The sequence below is a fragment of the Phoca vitulina genome, unplaced genomic scaffold (genome assembly GCF_004348235.1).
Source record: "Phoca vitulina isolate PV1807 unplaced genomic scaffold, GSC_HSeal_1.0 scaffold8, whole genome shotgun sequence".
Classification (NCBI taxonomy): domain Eukaryota; kingdom Metazoa; phylum Chordata; class Mammalia; order Carnivora; family Phocidae; genus Phoca; species Phoca vitulina.
In genome coordinates this window covers 73,160,287-73,168,363 of record NW_022589711.1, presented here as the reverse complement: position 1 = coordinate 73,168,363, position 8,077 = coordinate 73,160,287, and the positions used below count along the sequence as shown (strand labels likewise).

At 36.7% G+C, this 8,077-nt stretch overlaps 1 pseudogene; it reads right to left on the bottom strand.

Moving 5' to 3' along the window:
* Positions 1–734: 734 nt before the first annotated feature.
* LOC116634174 lies at positions 735–829 on the bottom strand (annotated as a pseudogene).
* Positions 830–8,077: the final 7,248 nt, after the last annotated feature.

The following is an 8,077-nucleotide window of genomic DNA, read 5'->3' as shown; positions in this document are numbered from 1 at the left end:
GAGAGGGAGAAGCAGACTCCCCACTGAGCAGAGAGCCTGACGTGGGTCTCAATCCCAGGACCCTGGGATCATGACCTGATCCATAGGCAGACGCTTAACCAACTGAGCTACCCAGTCACCCCTCTTTCCAACTTTCTAATGCTTCTTAAACTTCAAGTATTTGCATGGATAGGCTTCAAAAGGCCTGTTTTTTTTTAAAAAGGCTTTTGTGAAATTAAGTTCTTTGAATAGCTATTATCAAAGTATTATTTTAATCCTAACAAGATCAGGGCCCTAATTAAGCCCCTTGTTGGTTAAAGTCAATATTCTCCTTTTATTACTTAAAGGTGTCTTCCAAGGATCTCAAAGGCATTAATTTATTGTGAAATTTTTAGATGCATTTCTTGAAAGGTATGTCCTCGTATTTATCCAGGCTGCCTGTATATTATTGTCCCACTGTTTACTTTAATATGTTTTTTCCATGCAAATTCAATGTCTCATTCCTTTATTGGGAAGGTACTATCATACTGTTGAACTTGGTAGATAGTCAATCAAAGATTCACTTAATAAATTAACCCTACAGATACTGATTGAACACCTTCTGTGTATAAAGTAAAACAGTAGCTGCTGAGGTAAAGACAAAAGTAAATTAATCACAGACCTAATTCTCCTAAAGTTAACAATCAAGTGGCAGAGATGGTGACAAGACATATAATTTGGTGCCCGAGTAAAACATTGAGAAGAAAATGGAGGAGGAGAAAGTGAAACTCTTACGTGTCATCCTTGTGCAGGGCCATGCTAGTCTGCTCAGTATTGGTCCAATTTAGTATATGTGCTGCCAGAGAGAGCAGGAAAGTGAAATTTTTAGATACTGAAACTTCCTAATTTACCATTAAGGCAGAATTTACATAATTACACGGGTTCCACTGCAAAAAACTCTGAATTTTCTTATTTAAACATTCACTACATCTCTCATTCATTTATTCCACATACCATTATTTATTGAGCGCCTCCTGTGTGGACAATACTGCATAAGGTTATGTCATAATACAGAAGTGATGTATTATCTAAAAATAAAATATTTAGAGACTTCAGGGTTGCTATTTTTCATAGAGATGCTTTTATAGCTTGGCCCAGAATTTTCTAGAGGGCTTAAGCTGACTTTCATAGAAACTACCTTTTATATTGTACTTAACATTTTTTACATCATTTTTTATCTTAATGTTAAAATCTTAAAGTTCATGTTTTTGGACTTTCATTTCAAAAGGTCTTTGTATTAATGGGAGAAGCCAGGATTTCTGGTAGTAAACAACAGCACAAAAAAGTCATCATACACCTGTGAATCTTAGCATTTATCCAGTAGACTGTGTTAGAAATGATAATATGTAAAGCAGAGGTCTAATTCTTCCAACTAGCAACAGATATCAAGTCATAAGTCCAATTATTCTTTACAGTTCACCAAATATTCTTGGGTCTTGAAGAAGATAACCAAAAAGTGACAAATGCACATTGTTCACATTATTTTGATGATATATAAGATATTTCACAAAGTTCACACTGTAAGGTATTTAGTTTCTTTTAGTGGTGGCGAAATATACTCAGATATGAAAATGCCCACCTAAAAATGCATATGCCAGTTATATTCACTTTAGTAATGGCCATGAGTTAATAATTAATTTGCATCGAATGAATTAAAACACAAGAGAAAATTATTTCATATTAAAAAGAGAAGTGCTGCTCATAGAAAAATGCTATGGGAAAAATATTCAATATTATACTCAAATGTTGATGCATGAGGAGTGAATACAAATGTACAAAAGTGCAGGGACTCTGAATCCCATGTGTCCGTTTTCAGGAAGCCACTGTAGGATGTGCTTGGTAAAATGTGGTGGTAAAACAAGAAAAAGGTAGACTGGTGCCTAAAATAGGGGATCCAAAACAAGAAAGCCAAAAAGTGGAGACCCACCAGGACAGCCATGCCTTAGTCTAGAAAGCAGCTAGTACAGACTGAAACAGGCAGAGGGGTAAAATCTCCAAATGATCAGATTTTTTGAACATTTGAAAAGATAGTAATGAGTATTTGAGTGATCCGACAGAGGTAGATTGAAAAGGTATATTGAAGATCAAACGAAAAAGATGGGAGCAAAGCAATTAACTCTAAGTAAGCAAAAGACTGAAAAAAGATAAAGTATAATAATAATATCTACCTCATTTGTTAATACACAATATCTACACAGTAAAACTGACCAATGATTTAAGCAAATGTTTTACAAAGATATTGGGAAGATAGAGGAAGGGAAGAGAGGTGAATATAAAAGAGAAATATATAATCAATAGGTACTATCTACATATGATAAAGAAAAAGTTATATGTATGTATAATTTGTATATGGAGGAGGGGGGAAATATCAGACAAATCAACTAAAGTTGTTGAAAGCAAATGTGTCTGGGTAATGGACTAGAAAGGAACAAAGGTAGAGAGGTGTCTGATGTTTATTATAACTCTTTCACTTTTAAAACCTTTGTGGATAGCCTTTTGATAAAAATCTTTGAATTTTTTTTAAAGAAAGAACGCGTGCGCGCGCGTGCGCGCACACGAGCTAAGGGGGGAGGGGCTGAGGGGGAGAGAGAGAATCTTAAGCAGGCTTTCCAACCAGCATGGAGCCCCTATGGGGATCTATGTCACAACCCTAAGATCATGACCTGACCCAAAAACCAAGAGTTGGACATTTGACTGAGCCACTCAGGCACCCCCAAATCTTTGAATATTTTTAAATTAATATTCAAATATTTTAAATTTGCAAATAACAAAATTCATTCTGCCTAATCTAAGTAGAGAAACAATTTGTTAAAGAATACAAGGGAAATCATAGTTTCATTAAATGGGTTAGTGAAACAGGTGAGAGGCTGTGTATCCAGCAACACACAAGATTTGGCCCATTAAAGACATTCCTCCTAAAGCCAAATGCTACAAATCCCAGCTACCACCCATTCCAGAAGAATGGATGCTACCTACTCAGGTTGCTTACTTTTGGATCAGTCTTACAGATTGTGAATGACAGAATATGGATTCCCTCCTTTCAGCCTATGGCCAAAGGAGTCTAGAAAAGTGAGTTTTCTGGATTCTCCTTTAAAGAGGCAAAAAAAAAAAGTATGGGAAATTATCAAGATGTAGCGAAGTTATACAAAAGATACCAGATAGCTAAAAATGACAAATGTTTGCTACACATAGATAAATCAATTCCTTTCCTAGAATGTATGCTCTCTGTCATCAATAATTAACCATTTAAATACCAGAATCATTGGTCATTACAAAAAAAATTCTAAGAAGGTGTTATAATTCTAGATTGGAAACTTCTGGGAATTTATTAGGTTATCAGTTGCTGTGGGGAGCTAGATATATCAGAGCACAATTTATACAGAGATGTGAGTATAGATTCTAGGCCTGATTATGAAAAAGCAAGTGTGAACAAGCAGCTGAGAAACATTTGGTTAAATGGAAAGGTGTAGAAGACTGAGTGAAAAACTCAACATCTTGGAGAAGAGTTACAAATTCTGTCACAAGAATGGTTTTCTACTGTTACTGTTAACTTTTCCTCTTCTACATACTACGCACCGAAAATTATTTTTATTGCAGTTGGAATTTGAGCATCTTAAGTATATGTTTTGGTGATTATATTTTTCTTTAGCTGAAATTATCATAAATTTCTTCACTTATTAGCAGCAATTATGTGATAGTCAAGTATATTAGGAAGTAAACATGTTGATTTGTCTCCAGGGTAACCTATGCACAATTGGAGACAGGTGAAGACATAAATAACTAGATAGATAATGTTATAATTATATAGAATAAGAATTGGAATTGTTATTTGTTGAAATAAGAGTCAAGGTTTCATTTACTAAGCTGAGTCAACATAATACCAGGAAATTAGACTAGCCCAACAATCCAAAATTATATATGTAACAACTCCCAAGAATATTATCACTTTAAAATTCTTGAGATACATTAGCCCTTCAAGACAGAATCAAAGAACATAGACATCTCAAGAGACCATCTAATCCAGTTACACTCTACTTCTAGTCAAGATTACGGTAGTCATTGATTCCCAAAATGTACATTACGGTAATAAAGTTAGAGTTGATGTAGTATATTACATCCTCATTTTACTGATTATAAAACCAAAAATCTTAGAATTGGAAAATGTATGCCCTCATTTTTATAAGTGAAAAGTTCAGAAAGTAAAAGCAGTATGAAGAAATTCACACTGAATGGAAGAAAACATTCTATTTTTATTTTTTTATTTTATTATGTTATGTTAGTCACCATACAATACATCATTAGTTTTTGATGTGGTGATCCACGATCCATTGTTTTCGTATAACACCCAGTGCTCCATGCAGAACGTGCCCTCCTTAATACCCATCACCGGGCTAACCAATCCCCCCTCCCCCCTCCCCTCTAAAACCCTCAGTTTGTTTCTCAGAGTCCATAGTCTCTCATGGTTCCATCTCTCCCTCCAATTCCCCCCCCCCCGCATTTTTCCCTTCCTTTTCCTAATGTCCTCCATGCTATTCCTTATGTTCCACAAATAAGTGAAACCATATGATAATTGACTTTCTCTGCTTGACTTATTTCACTTAGCATAATCTCCTCCAGTCCCATCCATGTTGATGTAAAAGTTGGGTATTCATCTTTTCTGATGGCTGAGTAATATTCCATTGTATATATGGACCACATCTTCTTTATCCATTCATCTGTTGAAGGGCATCTTGGCTCTTTCCACAGTTTGGCTATTGCGGACATCGCTGCTATGAACATTGGGGTGCATATGGCCCTTCTTTTCACTACATCTGTGTCTTTGGGGTAAATACCCAGGAGTGCAATTGCTGGGTCATAGGGTAGCTCTAGTTTTAACTTTTTGAGGAACCTCCACACTGTTTTCCAAAGTGGCTGTACCAACTTGCATTCGCAACAACAGTGTAAGAGGGTTCCCCTTTCTCCACAACCTCTCCAACATTTGTTGTTTCTTTCCCTGTCCATTTTTGCCATTCTAACTGGGGTAAGGTGGTATCTCAGGGTGGTGTTGATTTGGATTTCCCTGATGGCTAATGATGATGAACATTTTTTCATGTGTCTGTTAGCCATTTGTATGTCTTCTTCAGAGAAGTGTCTTTTCATAGCTTCTGCCCACTTTTTGACTTGATTATTTGGTTTTTGGGTGTTGAGTTTGAGAAGTTCTTTCTAGATCTTGGATACCAGCCCTTTATCTGTAGTGTCATTTGCAAATATCTTCTCCCATTCTGTGGGTTGCCTCTTTGTTTTGTTAACTATTTCCTTTGCTGTGCAGAAGCTTTTTATCTTGATGAAGTGCCAAAAGTTCATTTTTGCTTTTGTTTCACTAGCTTTTGGAGATGTATCTTGAAAGAAGTTGCTGTGGGCGATGTCAAAGAGGTTACTGCCTATGTTCTCCTCTAGGACTTGGATGGATTCCTGTCTCACATTGAGGTCTTTCATCCACTTTGAGTTTATCTTTGTGAATGGTGTTAGAGAATGGTCGAGTTTCATTCTTCTGCATGCGGCTGTCCAATTTTCCCAGCACCATTTATTGAAGAGACTGTCTTTTTTCCATTGCATGTTTTTTCCTGCTTTGTCAAAGATTATTTGACCATAGAGTTGAGGGTCCATATCTGGGTTCTCTATTCTGTTCCATTGGTCTAGATGTCTGTTTTTGTGCCAGTACCATGCTGTCTTGGTGATCACAGCTTTGTAATATAGCTTGAAATCGGGCATCGTGATGCCCCCAGCTTTGTTTTTCTTTTTCAACATTTCCTTGGCGATTCGGGGTCTTTTCTGATTCCATACAAATTTTAGGATTGTTTATTCCAGCGCTTTGAAAAATGTCATTGGAATTTTGATCGGGATGGCATTGAAGGTAAAGATTGCTCTGGGTAGCATAGACATTTTAACAATGTTTATTCTTCCTATCCATGAGCAGGGAATATTTTTCCATCTTTTTGTGTCTTCTTCAATTTCTTTCATGAGTGTTTTGTAGTTCCTAGAGTATAGATCCTTTACCTCTTTGGTTAGGTTTATTCCGAGGTATCTTATGGTTTTTGGTGCTATTGTAAATGGAATCGTTTCTCTAATTTCTCTTTCTACAGTTGCGTTGTTAGTGTACAAGAAAGCAACTGATTTCTGTGCATTGATTTTGTATCCTGCCACATTACTGAATTGCTGGATGAGTTCTAGTAATTTGGGGATGGAGTCTTTTGGGTTTTCCACATAAAGTATCATGTCGTCTGCAAAAAGAGAGTTTGACTTCTTCTTTGCCAATTTGAATACCTTTTATTTCTTTTTGTTGTCTGATTGCTGTTGCTAGGACTTCTAGTACTATATTGAACAACAGTGGTGAGTGTGGGCACCCTTGACGTGTTCCTGATCTTAAGGGAAAGGCTCTCAGCTTTTCCCCATTGAGGATGATATTCACTGTGGGTTTTTCATAGATGGATTTTATGAGCTTGAGGAATGTTCCCTCTATCCCTATACTCTGGAGAGTTTTAATCAGGAAACGATGTTGTATTTTGTCGAATGCTTTTTCTGCATCAATTGAGAGGACCATATGGTTCTTCTCCCTCCTCTTATTAATGTGTTCTATCACATTGATTGATTTGCGAATGTTGAACCACCCTTGCATGCCGGGGATAAATCCCACTTGGTTGTGGTGGGTGATCCTTTTAATGTATTGTTGGATCCTATTAGCTAGGATTTTGTTGAGGATTTTGGAATCCATATTCATCAGGGATATCGGTCTGAAATTCTCCTTTTTGATGAGGTCTTTGCCTGGTTTGGGGATTAAGGTAATGCTGGCCTCATAGAATGAGTTTGGAAGTTTTCCTTCTGTTTCTATTTTTGGAAACAGCTCAGAAGAATAGGTATTACTTCTTCTTTGAATGTTTGGTAGAATTTCCCAGGGAATCCATCAGGCCCTGGACTCTTGTTTTTTGGGAGGTTTTTGATCACTGCTCCAATCTCGTTACCGGTTATTGGCATATTCAGGTTGTCAATTTCTTCCTGTTTCAGTCTTGGCAGCTTATAGGTTTCCAGGAAGGCCTCCATTTCATCCAGATTGCTCAGTTTATTGGCATATAGTTGTTGGTAATAATTTCTAATAATCGTTTCTATTTCCTTGGTGTTAGTCGTGATCTCTCCCCTTTCATTCATAATTTTATTAATTTGGGTCCTTTCTCTATTCTTTTGGATAAGTCTGGCCAATAGTTTACTGATCTTAATTCTTTCAAAGAACCAACTTCTAATTTCGTTGATCTGATCTACTCTGTTTCTGGTTTCTAATCCATTGATCTCTGCTCTAATTTTAATTATTTCTTTTCTAATGCATGGCTTAGGCATCGTTTGTTGCTTTTTCTCTAGTTCTTTAAGGTGTAGAGTTAGTTGGTGAATTTGGGATTTTTCTATTTTTTTGAGTGAGGCTTGGATGGCTATGTATTTCCCACTTAGGACTGCCTTTGCAGTATCCCATAGGTTTTGGACCAATGTGTTTTTGTTCTCATCTGTTTCCATGAATTGTTTAAGTTCTTCTTTGATTTCCTGGTTGACCCAACCATTCTTGAGCAGAGTGGTCTTTAGCTTCCAAGTGTTTGAATTTCTGCCAAATTTTTTCTTGTGATTGAGCTCCAGTTTTAGAGCATTGTGGTCTGAGAATATGCAGGGAATAATCTCAATCTTTTGGTATTGGTTGAGACCTGATTTGTGACCCAGTATGTGGTCTATTCTGGAGAAAGCTCCATGCGTGCTCAAGAAGAATGAGTATTCTGTTGTTTTAGGGTGGAATGTTCTGTAAATATCTATGAGGTCCATCTGGTCCAATGTATCATTCAAAGCTCTTGTTTCCTTGTTGATTTTCTGCTTAGATGATCTGTCCATTGCTGAGAGTGGAGTATTGAGGTCTCCTACAATTAACATATTGTTATCAATATGACTCTTTATTTTGGTTAACAGTTGGCTTATGAAGATGGCTGCTCCCATGTTGGGGGCATAGATATTTACAATTGTTAGATCTTCTTGTTGGATAGACCCTTTA